We start from the raw sequence: 16,462 nt of genomic DNA, 5'->3' as shown, positions 1-16,462 counted from the left end.
AGAGTTACAAACTGTCAGCATGCTCAGAAACCTGGATGTTCTCTATAAGAAAGGAGAGGTCTATTCAGGATCTCTTGCTGTAAATTATTTACTTGCCATTGTCCTACTGTTGCTTGTTTACTTGCTGATCTGATATCTTATGATGATTTCTATCTGGAATTTCAGTAGCTGTTTGACAGTTTCCTGGTTGCAGGTATAGCTGGTATCATCACAGTTCTTTTAGTGGCATGGAACATTTTGGCTTAACAGGAATTGTGGCACAGCCTCTTTCTCTGCATTTTGCTTAAAAAGAATTCAAATTGACTCTTGTACCTGATCTTAAGAGAGGAACTGTGAGTTTCCAGGTATTGTAATTTCACTTACTAGTGGGAATATTAATGAGGAGAGGAGTTGGCCTCAGAGGGAAAGCATCTGCTACATATGCAGAAAGTCCCAGGTTCAGACTTTAGCATTTGCTGATTAACTGCATTGAGGAGTAGGTGATGTGAAAGACTTTGATGTTAGACCCGGGAGAGAGGCTGCTGGTCAGAGTAGGCAGTGCTGACCTTGGAGCAACGATCGGACTCAGTGTAAGGAAGTTTCGTGTGTTTGTGTGCTATTTTTAATTATTGAAGGAAGGTGCTTCTATTGCTTGAAGTAGTATTTTGTTTGTTCTCTCAACCTTTTAAGGGAGGTCACTGCTGCTTCTGGGGGATAGATTTGTGCAAGGTCACCTCAGTAAATTTTTGATTTGGGTGGCCTTTGAATGTAGGCATCTCAGATTCAAGTAGCACACTGAGGATACAGCAACACCTTCTCCTTTCCCTTTCTTGCCGTATGATCCTCAGCAGAGTTACAACACCCTTCTGGAATCAGAAGGGTGTTACTTGACTTGGGGTGGCATTGAAAGTTTTTCAAGAGCTTCTGTCACTGTTATCACTGTTGATATCACACATATATTTGATAGCTGCATGTGTCAATATTCCATGGTACTGGAGACTTTAAACAAACGTACAATAATATATATATACCAAAAATCTAGATGTGCAAGCCCCCTTTCCCCAGCAAGGAGAGAGAGCTCTAAAAGTACGTGCGTGCGTGCGTGCGTAAAACCTTTTAGCCTTTTGAAATTTCTCCTGTGGAACACCCAATTTCTAAGGGTTTTGGTGTAGCCGTTGCGCTGCTGGTGACAACTAAAATACAAACACAATATATATGTATTTGTTGTTTGTTTCCACGTTGTCTGTTTCACTGTATTTGGCTTGCATCAGTCAGAGCCGCACAACCAAAAAAATAAAACCAGAAGTCAGTAGTTGGCATATAAGTCCCGAACCATGCATCCATCCCTACCCATCCAGATGTTCATGGACTGTGATCCCCATCAGACCCTGCCAGCATGGCCAATTAGCAGAGCTGGTGGGAATCATAGTGCATGAATACCTGGAGGGCTATAGGTTGGAGAAAGACTCAAGAAAAGTTCAGTACTCAGTACTTAATTCAACTGTTCCCTCCAGTTCGCAGTGCGGTGTGCTCCATGGACACACTCAGAACATCTTTTGGGGGGCAACGTCCTCTTCTTGCCTTAATGTTTGATGGGTACCCACAACATGGCTTAGGAAGATTACATTCTGAATTTCATCCTGCCTCATTCCACCTGGGGCCCAGGCATCAGCAACCCTTCGACGTTGCATGTTACAACAGGGAGGGAAAATAAGTTTCACAAGAGGCTCATTTCAGTGACACCCCTTCTGTGTTCTCCAGCCGTTACTGTGTGACAGCTGAGGAAAGTTCTGTGGGAGTGAAACAGTTGCTTATTTTCATCCCTTAGCATATGAAAATTGAATCATAGTGTTTCAGAAATGAACTCCATCTAACATTTATGATATCAAGTGAATTGTAAAAGAGCTCAAAATGAGCTCGGTTCTTTCAGACAGACTGTCTGCTGTTTGGCCTGCTAAACTGGCATAGCTGTGGACTCGTGGTCCTGATTTCTTGACAACCAAGAGGCCTGGAAAAATTGTTTTTGTAGGGGAAGCTAACATTTATGAGGCAAAGAGAAAACTACATGAAGGTTATTGTGTTTTTTTTACTGCCACAACCTTGTCCTCTGAAGCCACCCTATGTGAGACTGCCTTACTTCACAAGGTCCTTATAACAAATTGCCAGGATCAGGGAGGCAAACTCCTGTGTTTCTGGCCGGGTTCTTTTCTCCAGTACATCAAAGATTTTATTGTAAAATCAAAACAAAGAAATAAACAAATTCCTGTTACAGAGATTTCTCAGCCACGCACGTTCTCATTATCTTTTCTGTTTGGACCTCTCGCTAGGAGATGCATCTCCTTGGTCATCCCGTGGCAGAATCTAATTTCCTTTGTTCCTTTACCTCTCAGGAGAACTTCCTCCTGCCATGTGTTTCTAAACAATCCTTTGATCTAACCATTTGGCTATTCACTTTGGTTTCTCTGAGGATCAAAGGTTTTTTAACAGGCTGGTGTGACTTCTTCTAATACAGTTACAGGACAACTTCATCACAGCCCTTGATTCACTTTCTCTAATATTGTCTGCTGTAGCAGGCAGTAGATCTATACATTCTTCTGGAGAGATCTTCAGCATTGCTACTTACGGTTCATTTCAAAGAACTGCCCCTGAGATTATGCATAAAAAGTCTTTCCCCCTTGACCTGTAGGCCTGCTCATTAATTATAATGTCCGTCTTTTAAAATGAAGGAATGTTTAAGAACACAAACAGTGTTTCTTGGTCTTCTAGAGGGCCTTTCATTCTGATGGGAACCGTGAGTCAAAGAGACATCACAGGATGGAACTGCAACAAGACTGTTGGTTTAGAGGAGCTTCCAAAGAGCTTGATGGAGACTCCTGAGGTCCACCAGCCATTATATGATATGGAGAATTTAAGGTGATGCAATAAAATGCATCCAAATCAACTTAGCTGCTTATTGTTCAATCTTAGCAAAAGGCTCCTTATGGCTCAACTTTAGTGAAAAGATAGAGATAGCAAAAAAAGACAAGGGGAGATTATCTGAAGCATAAAAATGACAGGAATATGAAGAGGAAAGACTTAAGAAGAATGTATAGCTAGATGATGCTTCAAGTGCGGAAGCTTCTAGCATAGGTTCTCAGACTGAATGAAGTCTTCTTCACTGTGCCTTTTGTATTGTACACAATTATATATAATAGACAAAAGAGACCAAAAAGCTCTGCTGGAAAGAATGTCATGCTGTGCAAAACAGTGGCTGCAGCCAACTATGTACACTTTGATGAGTCCCAAATTCTGTTCTCAAAGAAGAGTTTAAGACGGTAAGATGCTTAATAATGGATAAACACTAATGCTCCTAAATTCTCACTTCAGAAAAGTTTAGAGAAAAGTTAAGGTTCCTACAATTTAGGGATGAAAGCTGTGGACTTTAGAATTTGAGGCATATGCCAGAACTTCCATACCATGTAAACAGTAAATATGGATTTGCATATTGGATTCGCTTACATTTTTTTTCTGCAAGGTGCATTTTAAAAACTGAACATTCAGGAAACTCAGGATAATATGCATAGTTCTTTCTTCACTGATTTATCCTCCACCATTTTGCCCTGTAAAGGCAGAAAGGGGGGGGGCGTGTGCTAAGGCACAACCAAGAATCAGATTTGTAGATCTATTTTGCTCTAATTGCAAATAATAAACATTTAAGTAATTCATTTTAAAAGAACCAAGCCCTGCAAAGTCCACTACAAATTTACTCATAAATATGGAAATTTACCTCCTTCTGTCTCTTGCCTGAATGTTAATATTAAGACAACAAAGCAATTAAGCAACAAACCCCAGTAAGAACAGGTAGCAAAATATATTCTTAAAATGATCTCATAAAAATCAGCTACTCCAATAACCAGGATTTAAGCCCAGTAACAATGTGTGTATGTGTGTGTTAAATTCCGTCAACTCGCTTCTGACTCATGGCAACCCTATGAATCAGTGTCCCACAAAACTCCCTGTCATTAATGACCTTGTTCAGTTCTTGCAAACTGAGGGATTTGGCATCCTTTACAGCAAGGGTGTCCAACTCTGGTGCTTCAGATGTTCATGGACTACAATTCCCATCAGCCCCTGCTGGCATGGCCAATTGGCCATTGTGGCGGAATGGGCTTGCTTTGCCTGGCAGGTCCTATTCCGCTCCCCAACCCTCTCCCAGGGGTTGCCAGCTTTTCCTGGAAAGGGCTTGCTTTCTTCTCTCTGTGTATTGCTGCCTGACCTGACCATTTGAGGGACTTCCCACGGGGGAGGGTCAGGACGCTCCAGCTCCCTTTGCAACCCTGAGGCCTGGCCTCGGTTTCCCCTGTCCTGGGTTCCACAGGGCAGATTGGAGGTCCCGGAGGAAAAGCTGCTTTCCAGCTGCCAACCTTCCTCCCCCCTTATATTTAGATATCGCATCCAAGACAGTGGAGGCCTTCGTGGTACAGAGAACTTTTCCCCACATCTAAGGTTCAAAAAGTATTTATTAAAAATAAAATGGTTACAAGTATATTTTAGCACTGCACCAGATCGAGCAAGAGTTTCCAAAACAAAGGAGAGATAAACGCAAATCCTCTATCCTTCTCCCTAAACATACCCTAGCAGTTGTTAAAACAGGGTAGGCATTTAAAGCTTAAAAGGTTACAGTCCTCATCGAGTTCCCATTGCCTGGCAGGCTGTGCCAGCTCCCTGTGCAAGCACATGGTTCAAAATGGCTGCTGTCTCCAGAGCCCTGGGATGTGGTCTGCTCCTAAAAGAGTTGCCATGTATTCTCCTAAAAGAGTTTTCAACAGTATGAAAACATTTAGTTTTAGGGGTAGTTAAACTGACAAGCAAAAGTTGCAGTTGCAGTTGGGTAGAGTGGTAGGGAGCACACATTTTGCATATGGAAGATCCTAAATTCAACTGTTGGCACACACCAGTTAAAGGACCTCAGGTACAGATCTTGGAAAGATTTCTCTCTTCCTGCAAGCTATGGCCACTTGGAGTAGACAGTCCTGAATGGTGGAAACATCTGGAAAGGTGCAAGGCAGCTTTGTATGTTCAGATGCATATATTCAGTTTAGAAATAAGGGACATGAATGCAGATGGAGTGTGCCAGAGCTGGCTGTCACTTGTAATTGGACACTGTGGAGTTTTAGCTTTCCAGTTAAATGAAAACAGAGATGAAAGAGATGCCAAGAATCAATTTGTTTTGAAGGTACCTAATTTGTCACATCACGACATTCGCTAGGCAGACTGTGCTTACGGCGTGGTTTGCCATTGCCTTCCCTAGTCATCTGCACGTTGTCTCCATCAGGCTGGTTCTGATTTTATGGACCTTGGAAGGATAAAAGGCTGAGTCAAACTTGAACTGGCTACCTGAAACTGACTTCCGTTGGGATCAAACTCAGGTTGTGAGCAGAGCTTTGACTGTAGCGCTGCAGCTTATCACTCTGTGCCAGATCACCCCATAAGTCAGTAATGTCTTGGTGCTTGCACAGAGGACTGCCTTTACCTATCTGTATTATCTGTAATTTTAGAAGGAGAAAGTTCAGTGTCATTTTTAAATGCTCTTATTGAGGATTATTAAAACCGCTTATATAATACAATAGGAATTGAGGATTGTTGGTTTTTTTGCTCTTCTGTTAATTTAAAAGGAGCAGCAGTGGCGTAGGAGGTTAACAGCAGGTGCATTCTAATCTGGAGGAACCGGGTTTGATTCCCCGCTCTGCCGACTGAGCTGTGGAGGCTTATCTGGGGAATCCAGATTAGCCTGTACACTCCCACACATGCCAGCTGGGTGACCTTGGGCTAGTCACAGCTTCTCGGAGCTCTCTCAGCCCCACCCACCTCACAGGGTGTTTGTTGTGAGGGGGGAAGGGCAAGGAGATTGTAAGCCCCTTTGAGTCTCCTGCAGGAGAGAAAGGGGGGATATAAATCCAAACTCCTCCTCCTCCTCCTCCTCCTCCTCTTCCTCTTCTTCTTCTTCTTCTTCTTCTTCTTCTTCTTCTTCTTCTTCTTCTCTTAGCTGTAAATGCATTGCTTAAATCACACAATAAAGGTACTCGTACTTCACAAATGCTTGTGCATATGGTTTATTATCGCTATTGGTTAAGCATCTCTGCAAAGCAGAGGATTGTTCGCTTTCCATGACCTTCCTCTGGCAAACCAACCTGGAGAGGACAGGCATGTGGCAACGCTTTATAAAACATAAAACAAATTAAACTCTGATGCCAAACGCTATCACTAGCCTTCCATGCAAAAGTAGTGGGGGTCCTGCCGTGGTGGTGGCAGACAGAGAAAATAGGGTGCGGGTCGCTGCTGGTTACATCTTCTGCAAAGCAGAGGATTGCCCGCTTTCCATGACCATCCTCTCCTGGCAACCTACCACAGAGGGCAGGCACGCGGTAGCCCTTTAAAATATTAAACCAATTAACCTTTGATGCTAAACGCACATCACTAGCCCATGTAAAAGCTGGGGGGGGCTCCCGCCGGGTGGTGGCAGACAGAGAAACAATAAGGGGTAGTGGGTCATTGGTTGATACCCCTGATAATGGCCCGCTTTCCATGACCATCTCTCCCTGGCAACCTACCAGGAGGCCAGGGACGGTGAGTCTTTAAAATATTAAACCAACTAACCTCTGATGCTTAAACGACATCAATAGCCTATGTAAAGTTAGGGGGGTCTCTGCTGCGGGTGGTGCGACAGAGAAAACAAGGGTGGGTGGTGGGTGGGTCGCTGGTTGGTTTTCACATCTCTGCAAAGCAGGATTGCTTTCCATGACCATCCCTCTCCCCTGGCAACCTACCCGAGAGGGCAAGCCATGTGTAGCCTGTTTTAAAATATTAAACAAATTTAACTCTGATGCCTAAACGCCATCGCCAGCTAACCTATGTAATAGAAGGGGGGGGTTTGCCCGGTGGTGGCAGACAGAGAAATAACAGGGGAGGTCCTCACAGGTCCATTCTCTTGCTTTGGGCTCTCGCCGCTTGCATTGGTTGTGATTCTTGGCAAGCCACCTGAGGCGCAGCACAGCTCAGAGGTCTCCCCTAACCATCATCAGGTCCTCCACTCCAGATGGAAGGCTGCGGGCGCCCCACACAGTGGACCTGGGTCGGTGTCCTCAGCCAGAGTAAGTCACCTTCCGTCAAGATCTCCAATGAGATTTGCAGCCGGGCCAGCAATTTCACAAGTGGGCAGGCACTGCTGAAACGCTGGGGCAGGCAGCCTAGATGCACCGGGCAGGAGCAGAGGCTTCAATGAACCCCCCCCCAGCACCTACACCAGGAGCCTGGCGCGCTGCAGCAGCCGCCACAAGGGTCTGTGCATTATGTCATTCCCCTGTCGCATGGCCAGCCTCAGCGACAGCTCCCTGTTTTGCTCTGCTGCTCTGTACATGAATGACGCACCTCCCTTTCCCGCCTATCCCTAAGCCTCCATTGCCTCGACCTCCCCTGCTCCACCATGGTGGCTCGCCAAGAAGTCAATAGCACTCCAACACGCCGCAGACACGCCGTCAGCAGTCATTCTCCTTCTGGTGAAGCCAGCCCCATCATGGGCAGGTGTGGAGCCCGTAAGAGACATCGCTAAAAGAAGCAAAATTAATAGCCAGGTGGATGAAGGAACTTTATGAATCCACTGTCATCTACCCTAGGCTCCTCGCATGGAGGGGAGACACATCTCTTGTTGCTAATATGAGCAGATCTGCATAGGCATCCCAGGGTTTGCAGATAAGCTGAATCAGAACCCCTAGCATTCACATTGAGAATCAAGCAGTGAGAGCTCAGTGGGCAATTCCAGTAATGAGCAGCTCCACTTCATGCATGCCGTCTCTTTATCGTGCAATGGAGTGGCTGTCCGCGCTCTCAGAGTGCCTCAACACAAAACGCGTGGGGTTGGGTTTGTGTTTCAACGCACCTTCATTTGCATCTGTAACCCAGATGGTCAAGGACATCATTCATGTCACCAGAGGTGTCTGCAAAGAGAGTTGCCATGAAGGGGAGAAAGAACATGAGGTCAGCACTCTCATCACTCTTTCTTCCTTTTGACAAGCACTAACGCATTAAGGCCAGAGTGCTGAGCTGCAGGTATTTCACGCATTAACCGCTCTGTAGCAGCACACCACCCTGGTAGGGCGCAGACACGCAGCACTAACATGCAATGGCTAAGAGGCATCCTGTTGTGGTCACCTCACATGCCCGCCAAGCCTGTGAGGGGACCATTGCTCCCTGCATCAGCCTCCTGGCAGGAAAACCATTGAATGCACTGTTGTTTTAGCAAATTCCATCAAGAACAGTTGTGCCCCCCCTAACCCGCCCCCACCTTTACGACGTGACTGTGATGGAGGGATGTCGTGGGAACACTGACAAAGCATGGCCTTACACCAGCAGGCTAACAGCCAATGAACCACTCATCTGCTTACATAGGGATTCATGGCATCGCCCTCTGAGAATTGCTGGGATTTCTGAGTGGAAACTGTTGGCTAAAAGCCGCATAAGTTCAGTGGTAGAAGCGCGGAACCAAGGACTAAAGAGGAGAGGGGGAGAATTGAGGATTCACCCTGTAGTCCACTGCACTGTGCAACAATACGGCTAGCTGGAATGCGCATTTCTGCACATCCAGCACTCCAGAGAAAAAGGACATGAGCGGGGGCCACAGTTAAACCAACCCAGAAGGAAGCTGCAGAGTCTGAGTGCCCCATCACAAGAGAGGCACAACAGAGCAAAGCGCTTTAACCGGGTATCAGGCAGAAGTATAGGAAAACTCACTCGGGATGTAGGGGATAGTGGAAACCCGTAGGTCTCGCTAGTCTATGGTCTCCCCAAGTCTCTGCCCTAACGCTTTATGGAATCTCCTCACGTCAAAGGCTCTGGAGAAGCGGTCACGACGCGACTCTTGATCGCCTCGAGCTGAGCGCGGGGTTGATCGGCCCTGTCCCCCCCCCCCAACATCTGCTCGAAAGCCTCATAGCTGGGCATCGTCCGAGGCCCATTCCCTGAAGTGTTGTTGTGCTGGTGTATCCGCTTAAAGTCCCTTTTCAAAGCTCCTTTGCCTTCGGCCCTGCACTCAACGGACGCCCTGTTGTGCCCCTCGCCAAGATTTATCTGCCACCCTTCTCAAACACGCCCAAGTTGCGGTATCGAGGACTTAGCGAAGCGCTGAACTTCTCTCTTCCCCACACGTAATGAGTAAGTCCTTCACCGCTGCCGCCATGATATCGCCTCTACCCGACCCTACCCAAATGGCCGCATTGTTTGCGCGCTTTCAAGTTTCTCCATCCCGTTAACGACTCTTCAAACGCTAAGCCAGCGTAAACGGCAGGGAAACGAGCGACGAAGTCACCGCAGTTGGGCAAATATCATCAGGCAACGGGCCATTTAGGTTCGGGTGGGGAAATGCGCTACGCATTAACGACCGAACGGTAAGGAGGGGGGGGGAGGCGAGTGAGATGCAAAAGGAACAAGGAATGTGCGCTGCAGCCAGAACTCGTCAAGACTTACTGATGGATCAAATTCACACGCCAAGGAACCCCGCTGTCGTATTTCGATCCACTTTCTACCACGTTTCAACTCAGGCACCAATTTGGGAAACGCTCCCAAAAAAGCTGCACAAGTATCGAAGCCATTGCGGAAAACGTGGAACAACGGGCTGGAATGTGGCAATGTGGGTCGGCACATTTCGCTTAGCGCAGCAACAGATGTGTGATACCGCGGACGAATTACGCCAGGATCTGGTAACAACAGGTAAAAACGAAAGTGTAAGGAAGTTTCGCGGTGTTTCTAGTGCTATTTTAACACAGCCAGCAGCTTCATTGCTTGGAAGTAGTATTTGTTTGTTCTCTCAACCTGGCGGGAGGTCACTGCTGCCTGGGATAGATTTGTGCAAGGTCACCTCAGTAAATTTTTGATTTGGGTGGCCTTTGAATGTAGGCATCTCAGATTCAAGTAGCACACTGAGGATACAGCAACACCTTCTCCTTTCCCTTTCTTGCCGTATGATCCTCAGCAGAGTTACAACACCCTTCTGGAATCAGAAGGGTGTTACTTGACTTGGGGTGGCATTGAAAGTTTTTCAAGAGCTTCTGTCACTGTTATCACTGTTGATATCACACATATATTTGATAGCTGCATGTGTCAATATTCCATGGTACTGGAGACTTTAAACAAACGTACAATAATATATATATACCAAAAATCTAGATGTGCAAGCCCCCTTTCCCCCTGAGAAATTTTGCTAGTGCTATCAAAACTCTTTAGCCTTTTGAAATTTCTCCTGTGGAACACCTGTACTCTCTATGGGTTTTGCAGTTGCCAAAGTGTTGGTGACAACTAAAATACAAACACAATATATATGTATTTGTTGTTTGTTTCCACGTTGTCTGTTTCACTGTATTTGGCTTGCATCAGTCAGAGCCGCACAACCAAAAAAATAAAACCAGAAGTCAGTAGTTGGCATATAAGCTCTAAAGCAGGGGTCTCCAACCTGTGGCCCTCCAGATGTTCATGGACTGTGATCCCCATCAGACCCTGCCAGCATGGCCAATTAGCAGAGCTGGTGGGAATCATAGTGCATGAATACCTGGAGGGCTATAGGTTGGAGAAAGACTCAGCTATTCAGGCACCAGCACTTAATTCAACTGTTCTCCAGTTCGCGAAAGGTAAGGCTCCATGGACACACTCAGAACATCTTTTGGGGGGCAACGTCCTCTTCTTGCCTTAATGTTTGATGGGTACCCACAACATGTTTAGGGAAGATTACATTCTGAATTTCTCATCCTGCCTCATTCCACCTGGGGCCCAGGCATCAGTAAACCTCTCAATGCTGCATGTTACCAGGAGGGAAAATAAGTTTCACAAGAGGCTCATTTCCAGGACACTCCCTTCAGTTCCAGCCGCTACTGTGTGACAGCTGAGGAAAGTTCTGTGGGAGTGAAACAGTTGCTTATTTTCATCCCTTAGCATATGAAAATTGAATCATAGTGTTTCAGAAATGAACTCCATCTAACATTTATGATATCAAGTGGTCTGTAAAGAGCTCAAATGAGCTCGGCTCCTTTCAGACAGACTGTCTGCTGTTTGGCCTGCTAAACTGGTGGTACAGTTGTGGACTCGCGGGTCCTGATTTCCTTGACAAACCAAGAGGCCTGGAAAAATTCATTTTTTAGGGGAAGCTAACATTTATGAGCAGTGTGCAGAAAACTACATGAAGGTTATTGTGTTTTTTTTACTGCCACAAATCTTGAACCTCTGAAGCCACCCTATATGTGGCACTGCCTTACTCTCACAAGCATCCTTATAACTAATTGCCAGGACTTGTGGAGGCAAACTCCTGTGTTTCTGGTCAGTTCTTTTTCTCCAGTACCTAAAGATTTTATTGTAAAATCAAAACAAAGAAATAAATGTACCCCTGTTACAGAGATTTTCAGCACATCGCTTCATTATCTTTTCTACTTGACCTCTCGCTAGGAGATGCATCTCCTTGGTCATCCCGTGGCAGAATCTAATTTCCTTTGTTCCTTTACCTCTCAGGAGAACTTCCTCCTGCCATGTGTTTCTAAACAATCCTTTGATCTAACCATTTGGCTATTCACTTTGGTTTCTCTGGAGGATCGTGGTTTTTAACAGGCTGGTGTGACTTCTTCTAATACAGTTACAGACAACTTCTTCCTTCATCACAGCCCTTGATTCACTTTCTCTAATATTGTCTGCTGTAGCAGGCAGTAGATCTATACATTCTTCTGGAGAGATCTTCAGCATTGCTACTTACGGTTCATTTCCAAAGCAACCGCCCTGAGATTATGCATAAAAGTCTTTTCCCCTGACCTGTGGTGTGGCCTGCTCACACTATAATGTCCGGCCTTTTTAAAATGAAGGAATGTTTAAGAACACAAACAGTGTTTCTTGGTCTTCTAGAGGGCCTTTCATTCTGATGGGAGCCGTGAGTCAAAGAGACATCACAGGATGGAACTGCAACAAGACTGTTGGTTTAGAGGAGCTTCCAAAGAGCTTGATGGAGACTCCTGAGGTCCACCAGCCATTATATGATATGGAGAATTTAAGGTGATGCAATAAAATGCATCCAAATCAACTTAGCTGCTTATTGTTCAATCTTAGCAAAAGGCTCCTTATGGCTCAACTTTAGTGAAAAGATAGAGATAGCAAAAAAAGACAAGGGGAGATTATCTGAAGCATAAAAATGACAGGAATATGAAGAGGAAAGACTTAAGAAGAATGTATAGCTAGATGATGCTTCAAGTGCGGAAGCTTCTAGCATAGGTTCTCAGACTGAATGAAGTCTTCTTCACTGTGCCTTTTGTATTGTACACAATTATATAATGACAAAGACCAAAAGCTCTGCTGGAAAGAATGTCATGCTGTGCAAAACAGTGGCTGCAGCCAACTATGTACACTTTGATGAGTCCCAAATTCTGTTCTCAAAGAAGAGTTTAAGACGGTAAGATGCTTAATAATGGATAAACACTAATGCTCCTAAATTTCAATTTCAGAAAAAAGTCAGAGAAAGCTAAGGTCTCTACAATTTAGGGATTTGTGGACTTTAGAATTTGAGGCATATGCCAGAACTTCCATACCATGTAAACAGTAAATATGGATTTGCATATTGGATTCGCTTACATTTTTTTTCTGCAAGGTGCATTTTAAAAACTGAACATTCAGGAAACTCAGGATAATATGCATAGTTCTTTCTTCACTGATTTATCCTCCACCATTTTGCCCTGTAAAGGCAGAGTATGGCATAAATAAACCAGCACCCAGATTTGTAGATCTATTTTGCTCTAATTGCAAATAATAAACATTTAAGTAATTCATTTTAAAAGAACCAAGCCCTGCAAAGTCCACTACAAATTTACTCATAAATAAGGGAAACACCTCTGTCTCTTCTGCCTGAATGTTATTATTAAGACAACAGCAATTAAGCAACAATCCCCAGTAAGAACAGGTAGCAAAATATATTCTTAAAATGATCTCATAAAAATCAGCTACTCCAATAACCAGGATTTAAGCCCAGTAACAATGTGTGTATGTGTGTGTTAAATTCCGTCAACTCGCTTCTGACTCATGGCAACCCTATGAATCAGTGTCCCAGCCAAACTCCTGTCATTAATGACCTTGTTCAGCCCAAACCTATATTCGCATCCATAGCAAGGGTGTCCAACTTGCGTGCTTCAGATGTTCATGGATCATAATTCCCATCAGCCCCTCTGCTGGCATGGCTAATTGGCCATTGTATGAATGGGCTTGCTTTTGCCTGGCAGGTCCTATTCCTCGGCCCCCCCAACCCTCTCCCAGGGCTGCCAGCTTCTTTCCTGGAAAGGGCTTGCTTTCTCTGTGTATTGCTGCCTGACCTGACCATTTGAGGGGACTTCCCACGGGGAGAGGGTCAGATCTAGCCCTTTGCAACCCTGGGAGGCCTGGCCTCCCCGGTTTCCTGTCCTGGGTTCCATACAGGCAGATTGAGTCCTGAGGTGCTTTCCAGCTGCCAACCCTTCCCCTTATATTTAGATATCGTGATCCAAATAGACAGTGGGAGGCCTTCTGTGGTACAGAGAACTTTTTTCCCCACATCTAAGGTCTGCAAGTATTTATTAAAAAATGTTTGGTTACAAGTATATTTTAGCACTGCACCAGATCGAAAGTAAGAGTTTCCCAAACAAAGGAGAGATAAACTAAATCCTCTATCCTTTCTCCTAAACATACACTAGCAGTTGTTAAAACAGGGTAGGCATTTAAAGCTTAAAAGGTTAGAGTCCTCATCGAGTTCCCATTGCCTGGCAGGCTGTGCCAGCTCCCTGTGCAAGCACATGGTTCAAAATGGCTGCTGTCTCCAGAGCCCTGGATGTGGTCTTCCGTCTTTAAAGATGCCATGTATTCTCCTAAAAGAGTTTTCAACAGTATGAAAACATTTAGTTTTAGGGGTAGTTAAACTGACAAGCAAAAGTTGCAGTTGTGTTGGGTAGAGGGGAAATAGGGAGCAATACATTTTGTACATATGGAAGATCCTCTAAATTCAACTCGTTGGCACAATACACCCAGTTAAAGGACCTCTGTACAGACCTGGAAAGATTCTCTTCCTGCAAGCTATGGCGGCCACTTGGAGTAGACAGTCCTGAATGCAGTGGAAACATCTGGAAAGGTGCAAGGCAGCTTTGTATGTTCAGATGCATATATTCAGTTTAGAAATAAGGGACATGAATGCAGATGGAGTGTGCCAGAGCTGGCTGTCACTTGTAATTGGACACTGTGGAGTTTTAGCTTTCCAGTTAAATGAAAACAGAGATGAAAGAGATGCCAAGAATCAATTTGTTTTGAAGGTACCTAATTTGTCACCATCACCACATTATTCGCTAGGCAGACTGTGCTTACTGCTGCGTAGCTTTTTTGCCGTCTGCTCCCTAGTCATCTGCACGTTGTCTCCATCAGGCTGGTTCTGATTTTATGGACCTTGGAAGGATAAAAGGCTGAGTCAAACTTGAACTGGCTACCTGAAACTGACTTCCGTTGGGATCAAACTCAGGTTGTGAGCAGAGCTTTGACTGTAGCGCTGCAGCTTATCACTCTGTGCCAGATCACCCCATAAGTCAGTAATGTCTTGGTGCTTGCACAGAGGACTGCCTTTACCTATCTGTATTATCTGTAATTTTAGAAGGAGAAAGTTCAGTGTCATTTTTAAATGCTCTTATTGAGGATTATTAAAACCGCTTATATAATACAATAGGAATTGAGGATTGTTGGTTTTTTTGCTCTTCTGTTAATTTAAAAGGAGCAGCAGTGGCGTAGGAGGTTAACAGCAGGTGCATTCTAATCTGGAGGAACCGGGTTTGATTCCCCGCTCTGCCGACTGAGCTGTGGAGGCTTATCTGGGGAATCCAGATTAGCCTGTACACTCCCACACATGCCAGCTGGGTGACCTTGGGCTAGTCACAGCTTCTCGGAGCTCTCTCAGCCCCACCCACCTCACAGGGTGTTTGTTGTGAGGGGGGAAGGGCAAGGAGATTGTAAGCCCCTTTGAGTCTCCCCTGGTGGAGAGAAAGGGGGGGATATAACCAAACTCCTCCTCCTCCTCCTCCTCCTCCTCTTCTTCTTCTTCTTCTTCTTCTTCTTCTTCTTCTTCTTCTTCTTCTTCTTCTTCTTCTTCTTCTTCTTCTTCTAAAAAAGATGATACAAGAGCCTCATGTCATTGTGGCCATTACATAGAAATCGAGTGACAGAAGGAAATTTTTAAGGACAGGACAGATTTTTCAGTTTTCAGTACTTCCTCTTAGGAACCTGCTGTATCTTTCCTTTTCTGGCTGTCCTAGCAACAAACTTCACTGAGTAGACTGAACTGGACACACAGCCACTTGTCAGTCAGCAACAGGTGGCATTGTCAGTTCAGACTTTGTTGCTTTTTGTTAGATTGAAAGAGTTGATTTCACTTTGCCAGTTTTCTGGCTGTGGGGTGCTGCTGGACCACAGTGAGGAAAAAAACACCTGATTTCTCATCAGAGGTTTGTAGAGAGAAGTCCCACACAGGTTTTTGCAGAGATTGCATCTTAGTAATTTTCTTCAGTTTGCGGCCTTGTTTGCAAGAATGGTACCTTTTCTCAAGATAAAGTGGGACTAGGAATGGATTACTCCATGGACCTGGAAGACATACTGAAGCAGAATGTTACAGCCCTAGCTAGTGTCAGCAATCTTCTTCTGCAATGTGTGTTATTAAGTGTATATTTAGCACAGTGAGGTGAGAAGACGGATGCTCAAACAAGCAGCAGTATCCTTTAAGGAGGGATGGATAAAACTCCAGGTACTTCTTCACTGTGTTTTGGCTGAAGGGAAAATGACTTCATTCTGTTCTCTTAAAACTGTGTGGGTTGGAGTATGGAAGCCAAAAATGGCTTCTGTAGTTTACTTCTATCCTCTGAAAAGAAGGTAGTGATACCATAATGATGTCAAGGATGCATATAGCTTTAAATAGCTTAAATGAATGCACAAATAATACTGGATCAGAGTTCTTCAGATATGAGGGGAGTGCAGTTCTCCTGCAGATCCAGCAAGATTTATACTTTTTATTCTATTCCCTTTTTGTGTCTGAGAATTTTTCCCAGACAAAAGACCCCCTGTCACACACATGCCCCAAGCTCCCTGACTTCACTCCAGGGGATTTTTCTTGTTCTAGAGCAGGGGTCGGCAACCTGCGGCTATCCAGATGTTCATGGACTACAATTCCCATCAGCCCCTGATGGGATTTGTAGTCCATAAACATCTGGAGAGCCGCGGGTTGCAGACCCATGTTCTAGAGTGAGCCCATAATCTTCTAGACCTGCTCCAGAAACTCCAGGGATGGAATTTGTAGACCAGGGATCCCCAAAGTTTTTGAACTTGTGAGCACCTTTGGAGTTCTGGTACAGTGCGGCCAGTGCAGCTACAAATTGGCTGCCACAGGAGGTGGAGCCAGCAACCAAATGGCTGCCACAGCTTACCTTCAGTC

At 45.0% G+C, this 16,462-nt stretch overlaps 1 protein-coding gene across 2 annotated transcripts in view; it reads left to right on the top strand.

The window, feature by feature from the left end:
* Nucleotides 1-16,462, top strand: part of CPQ (carboxypeptidase Q) — a 192,654-nt gene that overhangs the window by 27,443 nt on the left and 148,749 nt on the right. The window lies entirely within an intron of this gene.

Source organism: Sphaerodactylus townsendi, linkage group LG09 (genome assembly GCF_021028975.2).
Source record: "Sphaerodactylus townsendi isolate TG3544 linkage group LG09, MPM_Stown_v2.3, whole genome shotgun sequence".
In the NCBI taxonomy this organism is placed as follows: Eukaryota; Metazoa; Chordata; class Lepidosauria; order Squamata; family Sphaerodactylidae; genus Sphaerodactylus; species Sphaerodactylus townsendi.
Note: the sequence above shows the minus strand (reverse complement) of the source record. Positions and strands in the feature narration are given on the sequence as shown.